The sequence below is a fragment of the Marmota monax genome, unplaced genomic scaffold (genome assembly GCF_021218885.2).
Source record: "Marmota monax isolate L192 unplaced genomic scaffold, Marmota_monax_Labrador192_F-V1.1 WCK01_AAM20220418_F8-fsc00147, whole genome shotgun sequence".
In the NCBI taxonomy this organism is placed as follows: domain Eukaryota; kingdom Metazoa; phylum Chordata; class Mammalia; order Rodentia; family Sciuridae; genus Marmota; species Marmota monax.
The window spans coordinates 419660-440574 of record NW_026693552.1 but is presented as its reverse complement, the minus strand read 5'-3'; the positions used below and the strand labels follow the sequence as shown (position 1 = coordinate 440574).

The 20915-nt window shown below is 35.4% G+C and overlaps 1 protein-coding gene across 2 annotated transcripts in view; it reads right to left on the bottom strand.

Annotated features, from left to right (window-relative positions):
- The window catches only part of Ralyl (RALY RNA binding protein like), a 441521-nt gene that overhangs the window by 13670 nt on the left and 406936 nt on the right, over positions 1-20915 (bottom strand). The gene's annotated exons all lie outside the window — the stretch shown is intronic.

Sequence of the window (20915 nt, the reverse complement as noted above, 5' to 3'; positions counted from 1 at the left end):
ATGATCATCCTGGTATGGATCAAGGTAAATAAAACTCTGGTGCATTTTAGTTCAATAAACTGATGAAATAATTTAATATAAGCTGAGTTTCCTTCTAGAAGATTTCTGTGAGCAAATCTGTCCCCAAATCAGAAAGCAAACTTTTTATTTGAAGGGATTTTTCCTTTAAAATCAGATTCTTCTAATAAGTCACATGTTATGGACCTGAACAGAATGCTGTCACTCCATCTGCTCATCAGGATTTGCCCTTGGTACTCCATAAGACTCATGCTCCCTTGACTGCTGGGTGCTGAAGAGGACAGGCACTGTGTCTGCCTGCTTTTCTGCTGCATTGCATACACCTGGCATTATTTGCTGAGTTAATAGTGTACAGTATTGCCTGAATCCTAGATCTGAAACTATAAATTATTTCTACTGCATTTCAAAAACACTAAATGAGGAGTCTGAGGAACAAAGAAAGTCATTTGCTTTGGGTCTTATTGAAAGTGGTAAAATATAAATCCAGTTTCAGATTGCATTATTTTGCCCTTATTTGAAGACCACAATAAAGAAATACTTGATTTGAAATGAAATCACAGAATAAATGCCCTGTGTTCTCCAGACAAAGCTTCCTCTAAAAACCTGGTAGGAACAACTGGGACAATAATTGTCTGAGTGAAGTTTCAGACAGGATGTTGCCACTGACTTTAGGACTTAGGAACTCCATTTTGTTTAATAGGGTTTTGGTAAATGAGCATTGAGAGTGGACAGGGTAGACACCTATAATACTGTTTTGAAGATGCTCCTTATTCTGCTAACAATAGAGGCAAGGGAAGGAGTGCAGGGAATTAACTTCTGGGTCTCAAAAAGAATTGCAAATATTTACTTGTATATGTGTATAATCATAATAAACTTTAAATAAATGTTAGCATATTTTAGAGGGTGATGGGCTTCTTTATCATTTACTTTTTTCTTTTAGGTACCAAGAAATGTATATTTTTGGTCTTAATCCTTGGTTCTTAGTACAGAGCTCCCAAATCCATGAATTCCTGAGTGATACTGGTAGGAGAATCTTTTGTTGTATTTGGCTTTTGTGTGGTTCCTAAAACCTTTGAAATTTCTTAAGTGATGGATTGTCTTTTCTTGTTCATAACAAGCCCTTTCATTATTAAGCATAAGCTTAATGAGGTGACGTAGGGTGGGATCAGCATGGGCTGGCCACCAACAAGACCAAATGATTAGAGGACTGGAATTCCCTGCCTAGGCATGGGAATGAACCAACTGCTAGAACAGAGGAGGGACTGGAGATAAAAATCTACAAAGAGCTTTTTTTTTCCCCTCTTGAAACTGGGAATGGAACACAGGGGTGCTTAACCACTGAGCCATAATCCCCCCCCCCCCCTTTTTTTTTTTTTTTTTTTGAGACAGGGTCTTGTTAAGTTGGCTGGCCTTGAACTTGTGATCTTCCTGTCTTGGTCTCCCAGAGCCACTGGGATTATGGGAATGGTCCACCATGCTCAGTGTACAAAAACTCTTGAATAAGAGATTTGATGAGCTTCCTGCTGAATGAATGCATCCTTATGTCCATAAAGTGAGCTCTCCAACTTCACTGGGAAGAAGCTCCTGGATTTGGAAACCTTCCAGGCCTCACCCTATGTACATCTTCACCAGCTTATCATCTGTATCTTTTATAACACACCAATAAACCTAAGTAGAGTGTTCCCTACTAAGTTCTGTGATCAAATTACTGAACAGGAGGGGTTCACTGGAACCCTGATTTATACTTGGTAGGACAGAAGCACAGGTTAGAAGAAGGAATTTGCACAACCGAAGAGGGGTTAGTCTTGTGGAACTAAACCCTGACCCTATGGGTTCTAACACGATCACCAGGGAGAGAGTGTGAACAGAATTAAATTATAGAATACCAGTTGGTGTCTACTAGAAAATAGGCAGTGTGTAGGGTACCCTCCATCTAGTCCTGTGACACATCCAGTGTTCTGTGTGGTGAGGATAGGGTAGGAGGAAACTGTTCTTCATAGACCCTCTTATAGCTCTATTCATATCTGTGTAGCTATATAGTAATAATATTTTAGTGCAATTGTCTCATTGATTGAACCATTTGGTATATGAAAAGGAATACCCAATTTTATCTCTTTATGTACTTTAAGAAAACTCCATACCTCACATGAGAAAAAAATTAATTATATGACTGAACTTTTTAAACCTAATTTTAATTTCACATGTGGTTACTCTCTTCATATTTACAGATATAGTTCAAAGAAACATGTCCTTTTAATTGCTTAATATTAGTACACATGAAGATCAAACATAGCCACAGAAACCAAAAATAAAATGTGTCTTGAATTTTGACAACATTTAGAATTCTGGGTAAAATTTAAAATAATTGATTGGACCTGATCTCACATTTTTACATTTTCATATGAAAATATTAAATTTCAAGTTATTTACATTAATATTTATATTTTCTAATGGTAAATATTAAGAATATATTTTTAGAATAGACAATATTAAATATATTTTTCAGGAACAAAATTGCTTCTTGGGCATGCAGAAAAATTTCAGAGGAAATAGCTACAAAGAACTGGAGTGAGTTGCTATGCATGTGATTTTTAAGAACATTTTCAAATTATTTTTAGGTAACTCATTAGTATAGGATTCCTACTTACTTTAAAAATTCCTTTTTATTTCATAACCTTCTCAAACCCTTAATATTTCACATCATTGATATCAGAGTGTTTGTCTTGAGATATGAAAGCTAATTTAGATATAATAACACTTGGCATCTATTACTGTAGTTAAGTATGGAATGCTTATGTAACTAATTTAGATATTTATATTGATACTGATCACTTCTTTTCACCTGCTAACTTCTTAAAACCAAGTGTTTTACAGCATTACTGACACAGTGGAAGAAACAGGTCTTCCTTTGACAGTTATATTTTTTTTCTTTACTTTTTAATGAAAGGTATCTTTATTTTTCTATGGGTGTGGTACAAATAGAACAATTTATAAATTGTAGTTTTATGTCCCAGCTTGTTTCACATTTGACTGCAGTTTGAAGTGCAATTTAAAATATTTTTCTCTTGATGCAAAGCATTATGTTAGTGTGCAAAAGAGGCATATTAGGTGGTCTGGAAGCCTTTCTACTGCCATGCTCTCTCTTTCTCTAAAGGTCTTTGCCTGCCCTTCATTCTGTTATTAAAGGCTGGTTAGTTATTGTTTGAAACAAAGAGACTAATTCTGATTCTCTCGTGAAAACAGGAGATTAGTACCCACTAGTTCACTTAAAGAACACCACACTGAAATTTTCTCCTTAACATACCTAGGTTCTCTATCTAGTTTTGTCACTGATTTTTCTTTGCCAGTAAAACGTTCGGCTTGACTTGTTTGGATCAAAGCTAACATGTCAAGCATCCTCTGAAGTACTTTAAATGTCTTATTTCATTTAATATTTACACCAATACTATGAGGAAAATGGCACTATTACAGATACGAAAACAGACCTAGAGAGGTAAGTCACCTGCCCAAGGCACCACCAAGGTCTTCAGAAGAGGCTGATACTAAGGCAGTGCTTGTCTGTTCAGCCTTTACTCACTCATGTTGTGCTACAAACAGTCTGCTAGTTTGCTTAAAGCAGTTTAGATGATTCCTAAGATCTCAGCATCATTTTTCTCTGAATAGTAATGCTATTGTATTTACTGGCTAATTCTGGATTACTTCTGATCTATACAGATCTGAACTATACAGATGATACAAAATTATTATCACATATTTCAATATATGGGAGTAGTTTTTCCCCACTCACTTTGGGAAGTCTATGATTATTGATTAAGAATGCTGAGACCACAGCAGGCCTGCAAAGAGATTTATTGAACTAGCTCAGGAACACTGGGGCACTAGTTTCTCAGTTGGTCTATCGGCAGTTTGCCCTACAGAAAACAATGTATATGAACTATTTATATCTTAAAGTATTCTCTACATTGTGTGGTAAGACTTCTCCATTAGGGCTGGGGATGTGGCTCATCCTCGCCTGGCATGCGCAGGGCATTGGGTTCGATCCTCAGCACCACATAAAAATAAAATAGAGATGTTGTGTTCACTGAAAACTAAAAATAAATAAATAAATATCAAAAAATTCTCTCTCTCTCTTAAAAAAAAAAGACTTCCCCATTAAAGATGAGGCAGTCTAAGGAGATGATGTCCTGGTTTGATGGAAGTCACTTGGTGTGTCATAGGTAAAGCCAAGGTGAGGGCTTCCCCTTGACAATAGTGGGAATCTGCCCCCCGAGAGCCATTTGCTTTCTGAGATTTGCAGGGCTCAGAGATGTACAATTTGAAAATGCTATTTCACTTGTTATCAGTTTGACATATCAAATTCAGCAAAAATTGGGGGTACATTTCTAATGTGTTTTAACAAGTCAATTGGCAAGCTGAGTGTCTACAAACTTCAAGTATAAATCTGTGCAAGGAAAATGACTGCAGGAGGTTGACATTCAATTAGAATGTCATTCAGAGATGTCATCTCATTAGGTGTGAAGGGCAGGTCAGAAGAGTTGTGCTTCAGATTTCCTAGGGTGGTTTGTAAAACATCAAGATTGTTCAGGATATTATTAGGTGAGAAAATGCATTAAATATATAAACTCATGTCCAGTTGATATCTACACTCCATGTTCGTCTCAGTTGATTCCTGTTCAAAATAGCAAATTATGGAATCAACCAGAGTGCCCGTTAGTTGGATGAATGAATGAAGGAAATATGGTACTTATAACAAACAGAATAACATTGAAGTATTTAACCTTAGAAAAGGAAAATCCTGTCATTTATGACAACATGGATCAATCTGGAGAACAATATACCAAGCCAAATAATCCAGGAACAGAAAGATATGCATGTTTTTTCTTATACACGGAATCTAAAACAATCTAATTCAGAAACTGAGAGCAGAACTGTGATTACCAGCAGCTGGGAGGTGAGGGAGAATGAGATATTGTCAAAGAATACAGTGATTCAGTTAGAAAAGAATATATTTTTTGAAATCTTTTGTATAGCATGGTGCACTCTAGTTAATAAAGTGTATTACATATTTCAAAAATTGCTAAGAGAGTAAATCTCAAATGTTCTCACCACAAAAATCGGTATTTTATGTGATGGATATGCTAAGTTGCTTGATTTAATTATAGATATGAATACATATGTAATTATATATAAAATGTAAATATTTAATTATATATTATACACAATTATAATTTGTCAATATACAATACAATAATGTAAAAACCATTGACTTTCATAATAAGAGAATCACTCTTCTCAGGGCTTTCATTATATCTTAATGCATTAATGAGAAATTTTATGTTTGTGCTATTCTTAATGTTTAATGTTTTTCAATACTGTCCTTTTATTTTTTATTTTTTTTTAAATGAGGTAAGAGGAGAAGCAGGAACCCTGACAGGGTTTTTGGTCATATAAAACTACTAACCAAAATTTTTAAAAAGTTTTGTTTTTTTATTATACTGAAGTTTAAATTTTCATTTTTTTTCATGCTGTGACTAGAGCCCAGGAATTTGCACATGCTAAGCAAGGACTCTACTATTTAGCTACATCCCCAGACCTCATTATATTTATTTTAAATATATCTGCTACCTATGAAAAGATACTTAGTTTTTTGTTTATCAGAATGAAGTCAAATTTAGTGCGTAAGGTATATTTAAGAAAAAAATTCAGTAAGCCAATTTAATTAAAAACATTAAGTAAAAATAACAGTACCAATGGAGTATAGAAATGACAAAAATCATAAGGATACTATATAAATTAAAATGAATAAAATTAGTGAAACACTAATATTGTGGTAATTTCTAAGGTCATTAGAATCTTATAAACCCTTGTGGAATCTTGATTCTTCTTTCTATTAGCAGTATGGCTTTCAAGAAGTTCCTTAACCATTCTAAAATAAGTTATTTATAAAATACCTACCCCCTAAAGTACATTAGGCATGAATGAGATGAAATCTATAAAAACAACAAGCAAACAAGCAAACAAACAAAAACTTCCAACATTGTCCTGGGAGGTAATGAAAATGCCCCCCCCCCAATTTTTGCCCCCTTTTCTCCTTAATTTGAAATGAAATTAAAATCTTCTCTTTCTCCTTCTGTTTGTGTGTACTAGTGAGCATCATACCCTATTTTTCTGAGATTTCCACCTTTTAAAAGATAAAATAATTAAAAAAAACTCCCCCCCCCTTTTTTTGAGATAAACTAGGCTTAAAATGATTCCTCAATTTGTTCAATTCCCACAATTTTAAATGACTGGGGTTGATATTAGTTCCAGTAGATCACAGGCTAGGAAGATTTATTTTTAGGAAATGATGCCTAACATTATTAAAATATATTCCTAAGAATGTGGCAAGACAGAAAATATCAAACATGCAGAAGGTATCCAGAATCCTTGTCAGGTTCCAGTTAATAAGAATTCTTATTAGGTTTCAAAAGGCCTGAACTTTCATCTCAGGATGCCCTGGAGCTTATGGTTTTTCCATATCCAAAGCTGTAATAAGGACAAGAAACATTCACAGGGAAGGTCCTTGGGCAGAGGCAGGCTGGCAACGCAGTCTGACTTGGGCCCTGTGAGAGCTCTGAGTGGCCCAGCTAGGAACATAAGGACTTCCCTGGTGATAAAAGCACACCTGTGCAGGTGGGCAAACTGAAGGCAACTCAAACACTGCACGAACACAAACTGTGTGCCATCTCATGAAAGTGCACTGTTTAGGAATTACTTCCAGAATATGAGGAAGAATTAAAAAGGTCAGCAACACTTAGATGACCTGTTTTCTACTGTGATCTTGTCTGTTGAACCATGAATGAAATTGGAGGGAAAAAGCACCATGCTTGCCTCTCTTTCAACACTTCTTTCCTTTTTTCTTTCTTTTCTGATTTATCAAAATGCTTTCATACCTGTTCCTATTTCTTCTGTCACGATGATTAGATTCAATGTAGTTTGAGCAGGTATGACCTTAATTTCCATCAGAAATACTGATGTTAATAACTTTTTCATTTTGTTCAAGTACAAATTTCTTGCCCTGATATTTATGAAATGAGAACAGTATTCAATCTATTTATTTATTTTTTGTTATTTTAAAAAAGAATTTAAAAAATTTATTATGTTCAATATTTTAAAAACTATCTAGAAAATAATCAGTAAAATCCTATCCATGTAACACACTGTCAGATGAATCAGCCATATTTAGGACACTAAATAAAATGAAACGTGAAAAAAAATTGCTGGTTATTTGGCAGAAAGAAAGCTTAGGCTATTAAGTTCAACAAAAACCTCTGGAAAAGCCACTGAGAAATCTACATTTAAAATTAACTCACCCCTGAGAAGTCTATTAATCTGTCACATAAAAACAATGTTGGAAAGTTGGTTTCTGTAATTTGGATATACTTTTCTAGTGTTTTAATGGATGAATTGCTAAATATATCTAAGAAATAGCTTGTGGTATTTTCAAAGAATATTTTACTTATTTGTAACATTTTAGGTTTAAAATAAAGAAAATATGTAACTAAACAGTCCACTGTTTTTATAGATGTAAATTTATAAAATGGAGGAAGTGTTGTTATCATTGAGATCTGTAAAAAGAAAATAATCATAATTTAAAAATTACTGTTCATAAAATATTTGTGCCAGAAAATTCAAGGAATATTTCACTGCATCAAGGATTCAACTTTCATTATTTAATAGAATAAAGGGAATTATTTTTATGTATATCTTTGAATATTAAGATAATTGGAGAAGTTGGAACCTTACACACTACGAGTTTGAATGCAAAATGGTAAAATCACTGTGGGTAACAATATGCAGGTTTGTCAAAAAATTAAAACTAGAGGTAGCATGTGATTCATCAATCTTACTATCATGTATTCATTCAGAAGAATTGACATTAGGATCTTAAAGAGATATTGCACCCCGGTTTTCATTACAGCCTAATACACAATGGCCAAAGATGTGAATATGATCTAAAGTCCTGCCAAGACATGAATGAATAGAAATAAAAATGAAATGTATTCAGTGGAATACTATTCGGTCTTCAAATGAAGGGAATTCTGTCATTTGAGACAACATAGATGAGACAGGAGGACGTTATGCTAAGTGAAATAAGCCAGTTACAGAAAGATAAATCTTATGTGACTCCACTCATATGAAATATTTACAACAGTCAAATTCATAGAATCAAAGAATGAAGTTATTTCCAGGGACAGGGAGAGAGGAAAATGAAGGAACTGCTAATTAATAAGCATAAAGTGTCAGTTAAACAAAGTGAGCAACTTCTAGAGATCTACTGTATAGCACTGTATAGCCAACAGTACTGTATGGTTTGAATAGTTTAGAGGACAGGTCACATGGTGAGTGTCCTTCCCTTCAGGATCTGGCATCTAACTAACACACAATTCTCCATTTAAAAAGAGTAAACACTTAAAAAGTCACAAGAATGCGAATACAACACGCATATAACATGCCACAGTGGACAAAAGCAGCATGAGAAACTAGAAAGACAATGTAGAAAAAGTGCAGTTAAAATTTTGACTCTAAATGATATTCGTGTATGGTAATAGTGCCATTTTAAAAAATGCCTTTAACCAATCCAATTTGTAGAGTCTTTAGATTTTCCTACAAACTAGATGTCCTCTAGTTAAAATAATCCGTTAAATGTCAAATGAAGCAAATCTGCAATTAGTAGGAAATCAGAGAATTATATCTTTCTCATAAGTGATGGATAGAGAAATGGAAACATTTTCAAAAACAAGTAATAAGTTTTGCTAAGCATACTCACATAATTATGGGTTGACATATTTTAGAATTATTCTTTTGTAAAATTAATTACTTTTGATACATGAGCTTTACATTATTTGCTCAAATTATATTTTACTTCGTATGAACATTGTACACATACTACCATTTCTTTGAAAGTCACATATTATTTTAATACTGATTCCTTTAAAGCTAGAAATTTAGAAAGCACTGGTAAACTAATAGTAGATAACAAAATTTACCTTGTGATTATATTTGTGTCTACCCTTGCTAGGCTTTCTACTTAAAATGTCTATCATGTCATCTATTTACTGCAATGAATTCCAAAGAGACTTTTTAATTAGTAAGTCTGAATTTAAATAAGAATAAAGCCTAACAATGAACAGTCAAGTTAAAATGAATTTAATACTCCAGTCATTGTATTAGTTTTATAGAATATGTTTACATCGGAGAATATGTTTAAGAATGTGAGTCTGTAGTTCATTTTAGAAGGTGAGTTTCCACTTGAGAATGCCTGAATACCCCTCCCCACCAAAAGAAGAGCCTTTTTACTATTCACTCCCTTTTTCTCAGCACTCAGAATGGTGCCTGAGCATAGTAATCATTTGATAACTATTTGCTGGCTGGCTGAATAAAAATGGCATGAAAGAATATCTAGGATAATTTTTATTGTTGCATAAAACTCTTAACATCACTAAGACCATGTTTCCAGTTGATTTTGCCCTTTGAGATTTAGGAATAATTACAAGGAGAGAGGAAGTCTTATTTGCTTTTCAGAATCTTGGAAGAGTTTATTGATTTAATGTTGCTTGGCTAGACAGCGTACAATTATAATACAGGTTTTGTCCATCTGACACAAAAATTGGGATTCTGGGCTAACCATTCTTGGGATATTTAGAAACCCTATGATAATCATAATGGTATCTTTCTTGTCTTAATGGAAATGGCAATTACCTTCTAGGAAGCCAGAAGATGATACTTCTGGGTGACAATACTACTGCACAGAATTCCCTCTTAGCATGTGTATGTGTTTGAGCACTTGGATAGGAATTCCTCACATAAGTGACCTAAAGTGTCTGTCTCCAGCCAGGTTGATGTGAAGGCACCAAGGTAAGGGATAGGGCTGGAGGTGGAGTGGAATCCAAAAAGACCAAAATACAAAAATCCATAAAGTATCAGGCTAGGGTTGTGGCTCAGTGGTGGAACACTTGCCTAGCATGCGTGAAGCACAGGGTTCAATTCTCAGTACAACATTAAAAAATAAATAAATAAAATAAAGTCATTGTGCCCAGCTATATCTAAAAATATTTTTAAAAATTCCATAATGTATCAAGTCAGATGAAGTAAATACAGGCAATTTCTCTTCCTAAATACATTAATTATGTGTCATCTTTTATTTCTTGGCCTCTTCCATTTCTTCTTAGTATCCCCATAGAAATGAAAACCACTTCCTGTAAATTGAAACTACTGTGACTTTTATCTGAGATGGTTTCTTGAATGGTTTTATGTCAGCCTGTATTCTCGAAAGAGTATCCTGATTCCAGAGACAAGATTGCTAATAAAATATGATAGGATTTTAAGACAAGGAAAGTTACAAGGAATCTGTATAAACATAGTAACCAAACTATTTAAATTTCTTTTAAAGTTATTAAAAGTTCCTCCAATTGGTACTTCTACTTAATTTTGTTAATTAAGGGAGAGATCGTTTGCCATACAAAATCCCATATGAGAAATTTTTATAGACTCGGTTTATTGGATTCTCTCAATAACCCACAGAAACTTCCTTTGACAGATGTGGAGACCCTAGAGACTCAGTGATTTGCCTAAGGTCTGATAGTTGTTAAAAGGCATGTGCACTTGAATTTAAAGCCCAAATAATTCTTTGATCTGCATCGACAGACTTAAATCTGCACTTTGTAAGGGCGGGTGGAAATATTTTTCTCCATTTATAGAAGGCAGAGAGGTTGATTTCCTCTTAGTCCCTAATCTATTTACAGGCCTATGTTTCTGTATCCTTCCTATCACTTTGACATAGAGATAAATCCTATTAGGGATTAGGCCCAGTGGATACAATATAGACTTATCTCCAAGATTGTAAACCAAATAACCTCTGGATATGTGATAATGTTTCCTTCTGTTCTGGGAAATGGCTACTGCATTTTCACCCTTCCCCATAGGACTTAGGTAAGACTCAGATCTTGTTTACCTATGACAAGACCAGACCCAGACCCCCAGATTCCCATTCTTCTTTTCAAAAATGATTAAGTGAGTTGTTTTGCTCTGTTGATCAATGAAAATAAAATGCTTATTAATCAAGCTTTGGTTCAGTTCACTTCTTTCCCCAGGATCCTGAAATTTAGCTCAGTCTTAGCCTGAGGTCCCACCTAATCCCTACTTAGAACACTCCTAGAAAATAAGGTTGGCTTCAGAGTAAAGCATTCTCTATTCAATTATGCACTTTCATCAACCTCCATATACCAGGTTCTTGTTTACATTTTGCATTAAAGAAAACCTTTTTTTGCCTATCTCTCTAGAGAGGCTTGCTGATCTTATGTTTAAAGTGTTCCCCCTATTGCAATAGTCCTTTTCCCTCTTGCAATAATCATTTTGAATAAAGTTTCTCCTTACTAAATCCAGATTTGGTTTTAATTTAATAAATGTAAAAACAAAGCTCTGGAATTTGCTCTGAGGTATTTCAGGAAACTCTCATGAAGTATATAGCTTTATGTCTCTTTAGAAGAGAAAATTAACCCTTCTTTCGCTTTGCTGTATAAAAGGTGAGATTTTTGTCCTCAGGATCTAGAAGGTCTTAGTGGTCCCTTCAGAATGGCAAAAATTTTACAGATGACTTTCTTCCTGAATTTAAGCCCTTGTCCTCCCCTTTCTTAGGGTATATATTTTAGGGAAATTTTAGTGGCATATTTTTTCTCTGCCCCTTTGAGATGTGAATCTTCTCCCAGCTTCTTTCCAGCTTTACAAACCCAGTAATGTCTGTCTTAAAGACCTGGGAGACATTCCTATAAAATGTAATCATAGAGAAGAAAGAATCTTTACTTCCAGTCTCTGCAGGAGGGCAGGAGCCTAACTCTAAGGAGCACGAAACAATAAATGAAGATGGCTTAATCATATTGACCAACCTCCTCCTAACTTCTTTAGGCACTTTTCCACTAGCCCTTGCTTAAAACCTTTCTTGGCCTTGTGTATCAGGGAAGTTGAGTTCACTTTCTCTCCCCTATTGGTAGCTTTTGACTCTTGCTGAAATAGTCTTGAATAAAGTCTTCCTTGCCTAACTTGGTGCAATTTTTATTTGAAACGAGCATCATGATATCATGATCACTTTGGTACCAACTCATATCCTTGTAAATCTGTTAATGCTTACTCAATTAAAATTATTTTTTTCTCTATATTTTTAAAGAGAAAATTTTTTGCTGGCAGATCATTTTATTTCTGACTTTCATAACTAGCTTTTTGAAATCTGGAGTACTTTAGGTTGCTTCTTGTATCTTATAGCTTTTCTGGAAAAGTAGCCTTCTCTCCATGTTTGGCGTATTTAAAGCATATTTTTGGGTGGCTTCTCATTCCCAAGGGATGTCAGAACCTTTCTGTGTTCCTCTCTGCTGCTGCTAGGAAACTCAGGGACAGTGAAAATATTTCATTTTGTTTGAGTCTATACTCTAGATTTATTATGTTGCCTTTTAACATCATTAGAGGCAGTTTGGAAATTGCCTGTCTCCCACAATACTTATTCTTAACATCTCAGAAACTCTTTGCTCTAAAGTCTATTTTCTAATAACCACATTAGAAAACTGTAGTTCTCCTAGCTGCAGTTAATATCAAAGCATCTGTCTTCCTTATCTGGGCACACTTGAGTTTTGAATCTTTTCAAATTTATTTTCTCCTATATTTCTGACTATCTGCATTTTGAGTACATTTTAGCTTTAAAATTTGGAGATCGGGAGTGAGAGAGAGGCTTGTTTTCTCGTTTGCTTTATAACTCAGCGTTCTAGTTTTGCTAACTAAATTCAGGTTACTTCTGATTTGCATTTTGATCACTCGTGGGAAGTGATAATACCAATGCACTGAAAACCAACACAGCAGAGTCCAGACTCCCGGGCTGGCTTTGATGTGTTGGTGCTAAGCCTCCTTCTGTTGTTCTTCCTTAGTGCACTGAAGACAAGGCTGTTGCATGAATGACCTTGTGAATAAGTTATAATGAAAACGGTTTGCTTCTGTGGTTTATGTAATAATCCTCTAAATCACAGGGGGAATGCATAGAAGACGAATATTTAGAATACAATCTGATCATAACAGACAATAAAATATGCTTAAAAGTTCTCACAATGCATCTGAGGTAATCTGAGGATGTTTCCCTTTCTCCTTCTTTAGCAAATATTTATTAACATTAACATATGCTAAGCACTACACTAAGGAAAAACACACAATAAAATAAGTCCTGAGAAATTTACAAATCAGTGAGCCAGAAAGTGGTAAAGTCTTTAATTACAATATAGCAAGTAAAGATTGATGAGGTATATACAGATCAGAGCTAACGATAGAGGAAACCCAGGTAAATGTATGTATCCTTGTTTTGCGGGGGCAGAAGAGGTAAATTTTGACATGAAAAGAGGGTCTTGAAAAAAAAAGAGATGTGTTCACCAGACAGACACAGTTAAGAGTGGAGAGGTTATTCAAGGTAGAAGGAACTGCATAGATAAATGCATGGAGGCATGATGAAGTATGTTAAAGAAAATATAGTCTAGCACCCTCTGTCTACCTGCTTACCCATCATCATCATGCAGGTGCTGGATACCGTACTATGCGTGCTGGATCTAAAGTGAAGAGAGAATACCCAGGCCTCAGAGGGCTTTCAGTCTAGTTACAGACACTTAAAAGAAGTTGTAGTAGCATTGCAAAAAGTGTCCTAAGAGAGGTGATTGTGAGTTATGAAGGATTCTGTTGACTCCAACTGGGAATGTGAAGAAGGTTTGCACAGGGTGTGCCATAGGAGCTGAATATTGAAATAAAAATGAACGTTCACCAGGGTAGAGTACAGAATGATGTTGCAGGAAAGTCAGTCCCTGCCCTCTACCCTACCCCTCAGACAGCCTCTGCTGTTTATGTGCAATACTATACTTTCATTGCTCCACGTATTTGCCATCATTTGACATCAGTCAATTCTGTCCATTCTGGGCTTGGGGGTGGGCGTTCAGTGTTTTCTAATTGTAGTTTTAATTAGTATTTTCTTGAGGATGATTGATTTTAATGGAGTTTTTATGTGTTTACTTTTTCTTTGGTAAAACGTCTGTTCTTCCTTCTGTACCATACACTTCATCGTAGTGATTCTCAATCTTGGCTACACATTAAAACATCTTCACCCCCGCCCCCCCACTATGATTCGGTTGTTGTAGTTTGTGGCTCTTGTCATTGATATAAATATTAAACAAAACAAAACAAAATAAAACAAAAAAACCTTTGGCAATGCTATATGCACCCAAATTTAGGCATCAGAATGCCTGCCAAAACACAGATTGCTGGAATCTACCCTCAGAATTACTGATGCAGTGAGGCTGGGTTAGAGCCTGAGAATTTGCATTTCTAAGATATTTTCACCTGGTATGATGCTGCAGGTCCTAGGGCCATCCTGAGTTATATTGCTTTTGACAAATTAAACTACCAACTTCTCAATAGACTCACCAAACTTCTTCAAACCTTTCCCTACATATTCTATTCTCTCTCTATAAAATGCCATCAAACCCGTGTTTTCCTTGCATAGCTTTTTCATTCTTCAAGAAACAGCTCAAATGTCAGAGCCTCTATTAAGGATGTTCGGATTCATTGGCCCTGTCATCTCACATCTCACTTCCCATGCTGTGTTGCATAATTCATGTGGTAATTGTGCCTATCATACTGTCTTGTTAATATGTTTATTAACAAGTGGTTGCAGCCACCCTCCCCTCTTTTTCCCAGTGAAAATTTATAGAACCAGAAATTCTATAACTATGCCTCCTTCTTTGAATCTTCAACATCTAACAATATTTGGTACATTAATGAGTTGCCATTATTTTGTTTAAAAAGGTTATTTAAAAACAAGTCATATTTGGTCATTGTTTAATGAATAAGTCTCTGGATGGCCAAAGAAGATGCAAGGCATGAAGGTTCTCACATGCTCAAACTGTTTAAAAAAATTCACCATTTATTACTAAATTCATGGCCAAATCTATAAGCCAGAGAGCAAAATCTATAGCAAAAGTGAACATGAAAGCTACATATAACCACAAGTGATAGTTAGCATTATCTTAAAAGAAAACATAAGGAGACTTTAAATTCTTTTGAACTGAGTAACTTGGGAACTATAAAATCAAAGAAAAATTTAACAAGATGAAATCAAAGTATGAGTCCTCTGAGAATATTACAATTGTTTCCTCCTGAAAATGTCTTAACAAATAGTAAGTACTTTTTATATAAGTCTGAGTATTTTAGGGCATTTAAAGAGACAAAGTTCCAAATGAAGATTATATTGGTAGAAATATTGTAATGTTCCGTTGAAGGCTTCACTTGCAAAATGAGAAGATTATGAATTATGTGGTTTAAATGTTTCCCACAAAACTCATGTGTTGGTAACTTAATCCTTAAATTCATATGCTAATGATATGTGGATGTGGAGTTTTAAAAAGTAATTAGGATTAGATGATGTCAAGAGTGGGACCCTAAGATTGCATTAATGGCTCTTATATGAGAAAAGGAAGAGAAATTCAACCTAGCATGCTTGCTCTATCTCACCATGAGAGGTCCTCTGTCACATTATGATGCATAAAGAAGTCTCTCACCAGATGCTAAGCAAATGCCAATACCATACTTTTGGATTTGCTAGTATCCACAATTGTAAGTAAAAAAAAAATCTCTTTCCTTTATAAATCACCCAATCTGTGACATTTTGTTATAGCAACATAAAATGAACTAAGACAATGATAACACATGCTACAATTTTCTTGCTAACTTTGTGCCCATGATTTGATCAAGCAGAGTCCATGGCTAACCTTATTTAATATTTATAAGAGCCTTATGAGGTGGCTACTCTATTCCATTTCACAAATGATAATACCAATCTGAAGGAAGTTAAATGATTTGTTCAAGGTCAGTATTCAATTGTATTTCTAATACAAGAAGCCAGTTGAATTTCAATTTCAGATAAAAATATTTTTGTGTGTGTGTGAAAGGATGTCTCATGCAATATATGAAACATGAGTACATAAGGAAATTATTCAATGTTTACCTGAAATGCACATCTAACTGAACATCCTGTATTTTTATTTGCTACCTCTAGAAACCTCATTTCTATCTCACTCCAGAAACATTTGCATCAGACCCACAGATTGTATTGCATTCTAATTCTCTCATATATGGGTACTTCCTGATTTATTTACTTGAATTCGTGGGATGAACTTGAAACTTTTGCACAGCAAGGCCCTTCATGTTCATGTCTGGCTTCTGCCTTATTGGTCTCCATTTCAGAAGACCAGCAAATGCAAAGGCTCTGAGGTGGAATGGTGTGAATTTGGAGGTCACATAGCTGATGTGAGGTAAATGGTTTAGAACCAGGAGCTAAATCAGAGAGATAACAGGGTCCTGGTCATCCAGGACTTTGTAGATCACTGTGGGGACCTGTTTCTATTCTGATGAGATAAACAGTTATAGAAGAGTGTTAAGCAGAATGACATGGCCCGGCTTTAGGTTTTACAGGACCATACTGACAACTCTAGAAATGAATCCACAGAGCAATAAGGGCAAAAATAGAGAATTATTGCAAAATAGCTCAATTGGCACTTTTCTTGATAGTGAAGTTCTTATTTCAGGTTTCAGGCTGTTTGACTCTGGGTGACAACTTTCTACTTGGAACTGAGAGGAGGGGTATCATTCTCCCAACTTTAATGAGGAATCTGGTGTGGCTTGTCTGTCTCCATGGGTCCTGCAAGTACCCTTCACCAGCTGCACCTTATGGGTGTTGCATCTTTGGAGATGGCAGGGGCAGCCCTGTTAGCTGAGAGCAACATCCTCTCAGCAAAGATTTTAACAAGGCATCTTCAAGAGGAAAGCAGATGGGGAGCAGGTAGGAGAAGCATTGAATAACATGTGTTCTTAAACAGAGCAGAGACGCTTCCTGGAATCTTCAGAAATAACCAGGAGAGATTCCAAGGGAAGGAAAACAAGGTACTACATGAAGAGGTTAATATGAAGCCTGTACCTTTATTCCTACTATGACCTAATTTGTACTATGTTTGGAGTGGAATGGCAACATGCGATTAGCAAAATTAAATGAAGTAAAAGATGAAAATAAATAAAAAATATATAAAAGGATCCAAATATTGACACAACAAGCAAAGACTTAGCACATTTTTAACTCAATGCTTACTTTGATACAGGTCTTTTAGATATGACTTCATTTAATTTTCACTAAAACAATGGGTCAAAAATAATTATTGTCAATCCCCTTTTATAAATTAAAACATTGAGGCCACAAGGGCACAGGTAAGTACCCTGCATCTAGACACGGGGATTTGGACTTGCTTCTGTCAGACTACAGACAGAACTCTTTTGTATGAGTCAAGTTGTCTACCTTCCAAGGGAAAATGCCCTAATGAGCTGGGCAGAGCTCTTTAGCTGAAATGAAAATGATTGAAATTACAGGAGTTGCAAGTGTTAAATCATGATGTGGAGCCCTTATTACAGAGGGCTCTGAAGAGCCGGGATTCCAGGGTAAGAAACCAGTGGCAGAGATGTCTTCCTATCACAACCTGTACCTAACATCAAAGGCTTAGCCATCTCCTATTTCTGTTGTGGAGTGTCTGGCTGGAAAAGACCTGGTGGTCATGGCCCTGACCCAAGTCTCAGCATCAAGGCACCCAGGCCAGACCATTTGTAGGGGACACATGCACTATGGTTGTTCATACTATCCCTAACTCCATCCAAATTATGAAATGGCTTTCTGTAAGCCCTCAATATTTGTTATAAGGAGGACAGAGAGATAGCATATGATGTATTGACAGAGTTCAAGTTGTTGGATGTGGTGCTGAAATATATGCCCCAAATCAAAGATTCAGTAACCAGTTTCTGGCTTCCTTGTGATTTATACATCTAATGAATTTGTGTAGTACTACTTTGGGGAACATGTCCCACAAGCTCTTGTTTATTCTCTAGCTAGCATTCAGTCTAAATGATAAAAAAATAAATTGAAGCACAGTTGATAAGGGGGACATGCAGGTGAAGGTTTTCATTAGAAAAGGAACAAAAGGTTTCAAAAAGATGGAGACATTTTCAGTTTTGATCATAAAGAAAGCGAATATTGATCAGAATGCTTTATGCATTCCAGTTTTTCAATGGTTCACCAGAATGTTTACTTTGAGTTCTCTTCAACTGCAGGAATTAGATTTGTGGTCCAGATCTTCCCCAATGTGCATAGAAATTCAATAGCTAGTAAACTCAGGTGACTTACTGCTTAGTTGAATGCTTTGTTAAATCCTGAAAGATGCATTACAATATAGTACTCAGTTTGCATACCTAAGTATTATACAATCCAGCAAGGTTATTCTACTGTGGATTCTTACTAGATTTGCCTGATTTGATTAGGTATAGTAATCAAAAGCAAAAGTCATTACAAGTACAATTCAAAATAACTCAACTTCTCCTAATTCATTTAAATATTTCGCTTGTCTGTAGTTTCCTTTGTGAATTGATGTTTTAGTTTTAAACTTCAGCCTGATCAAAGTACAGACTCCTGGGTGGTTTCCCTAGATGATCTATATCATTTTTTAAAGCAAGCACTCAAGGCATTGGATCTAAGTTGACCAAGAATTTAGCTTAGGAAATCCCAAGATTAGCCTCTGCAAAGCTCCATAACATACCTAGCAGCTCTGTGGTGTTCTAGAGTGTTACTCTAGGTTACTCTGTAGTAGCCTTTTCTTGCACAGCTGAGGAGGGTTCATTGGTCATTTTGAATTAGCAGGGTCCTAAGCACTTACTATTATTATACTATTATTACATATTATTATACTATATATTATATACTATTATTATATATAATATATTATTATACTATATATAATTATATATTATTATTATACTATTATTATAATATCTTTGTTATGACATGGACCACTTTTATTTTGGACTATGTTATTTTAAACAAAGAGAAACACAAATTTGGTAGAAATGAGTAAAGATAATAGAAAAGCTTGTGAAGTTGCTAGTAGTTTTACTTTATTTCTTTCTTTTTGGTACTGGGGATTGAACTCTGGAGTGCTTTGCCAATAACCTACATCCCCATCGCTTTTTATTTTTTATTTTGAGATGGTATCTTACTAAGTTGCTTAAGCTTCACTAAACTACTAAGACAGGCCTTGAACTACTACTGATCCTCCTGCCTTAGCCTGCAGACTCTCTGGGATTACATTCATGCAACACAGCACCTGGACAGGTGTTTTATTTTAAAAATATTTCTTTATTTGCCTATCTACTTACCTACCTATTTGCCTATCATATAAAATATCCAATGCATTTTGAATTTCATATATATCTTCCATAAAATGATCTGAGTGCAACAAAGGTTAAATTCTTTCCTTGATATTAATTAACACTTGCTGTTTCTTTAATTTGGTATCATTTGAGGTAAAGTTCCAATCCCACTTCTATCAGGAAGTCCTTATTGACCATGCCAGCTACCTGTGATTTCTCACCTGTAAGCCATATCTCCCCTGTTGCCCTTACTCCCACTGCCCCATTTATACTATCTTGTATTTTGGTCTGTGACCTTTATCTTCAGTGAGTTCATCCTTTTTGAGGGAAAAACATGATTTTCCTTCTTTATTCCCAAAGAACAAGTCTCAGTGCCATTCATCAATCATCCATTGATAAAGATTAGCTAATAGATTTATTGAGAAATAGGAACATAGTAGTGATTTGACACTGTATGCCTAGTGTATCAATATACATATTTCAATTTTAAGTAAATTTGAATATTGATTTCTATGCACTAATAAAATATATGGATTTAGATCATGACAGAATCATAGTCTTTTAGCCTTGACTAGTTTTGTATAAACTATCAATTCTGCGTCTATTTTTTATAGATGAGGAAAATCAGTTCATTTCTCTATAAGACACTAAACTACTTGACACAAAAGAAAGCCTTTTCTCAAACATTGCATTCCACCCTTAAAGAAATAATTTGTAATCATTTTAGTTATCTTTGCCTTCTTTTACTTCTCCTTCTTTCTCTTCCTGTCCTCCTCCTTCCCCCTCTTCTCCTCCTCTCCCTCTCCCTACTCTTCCTCCTCCCCCTCCTTCTCCTGCTCCTCCTCTCCTTCTCCTGACTCCTCCTTCTCACTCAATTCACATGCAGTAGGTTCCCAAAATGTTTACTGAAGAGATTGCTTCATGGAAATAATTTCTCTAGGTGGTTAGGACTAGATGTTGTCTGCACAAGCTGTGTTGTGTCCTGTTTCACAAGGGAGACCATCAATTTAAGTCATTCTCTCAGCTCATTTTGCTGGATCTGCTTTGATTCTGTGCCTGTAGTAGTTTCTCTCCGGATGGCATTCTTGAGCCATTTGCCTTGAGCCGCCACCAGGGCGTGTGGATGCCAGCTCTCCTTTCTGCCTCCTGGTGAATATTGTACTGCATTGTTGCTCTTCAAATCTATATTGCCATCTTTCAGGAGAGAAAAGATTTGTGCTTTTTATTTCCCTTTTTGGGAATGCAACAGAGAAGTAACTAGCTTTGGGCTATGATTTGAAAGAATGAACAGGAAGCACAGGGTAAACAATAAATAATCTGTGTGAATGGCTATGCTATTTGCCAGAATGAGGAAGACTAGGAAAAAAAATAAGATAGTGGGGGTTGGGGGACCCCAATTCTTCTTCCTCTGCTTCTTTTTCTGGCCATATTGTTTCAATATTTTACTGGAAATCTATGTGGGGACAGGCAGTAGTAATAATGATGTAGATTTAGGAATCCTTGTCTTATAGATAATATGAAAAGCTCTGCTATTTTGTTCTGAGCTATTCCAGTATTTAAAGTGAAAATATGAAGGGAACATTTCTAGCATAAGAAACTGA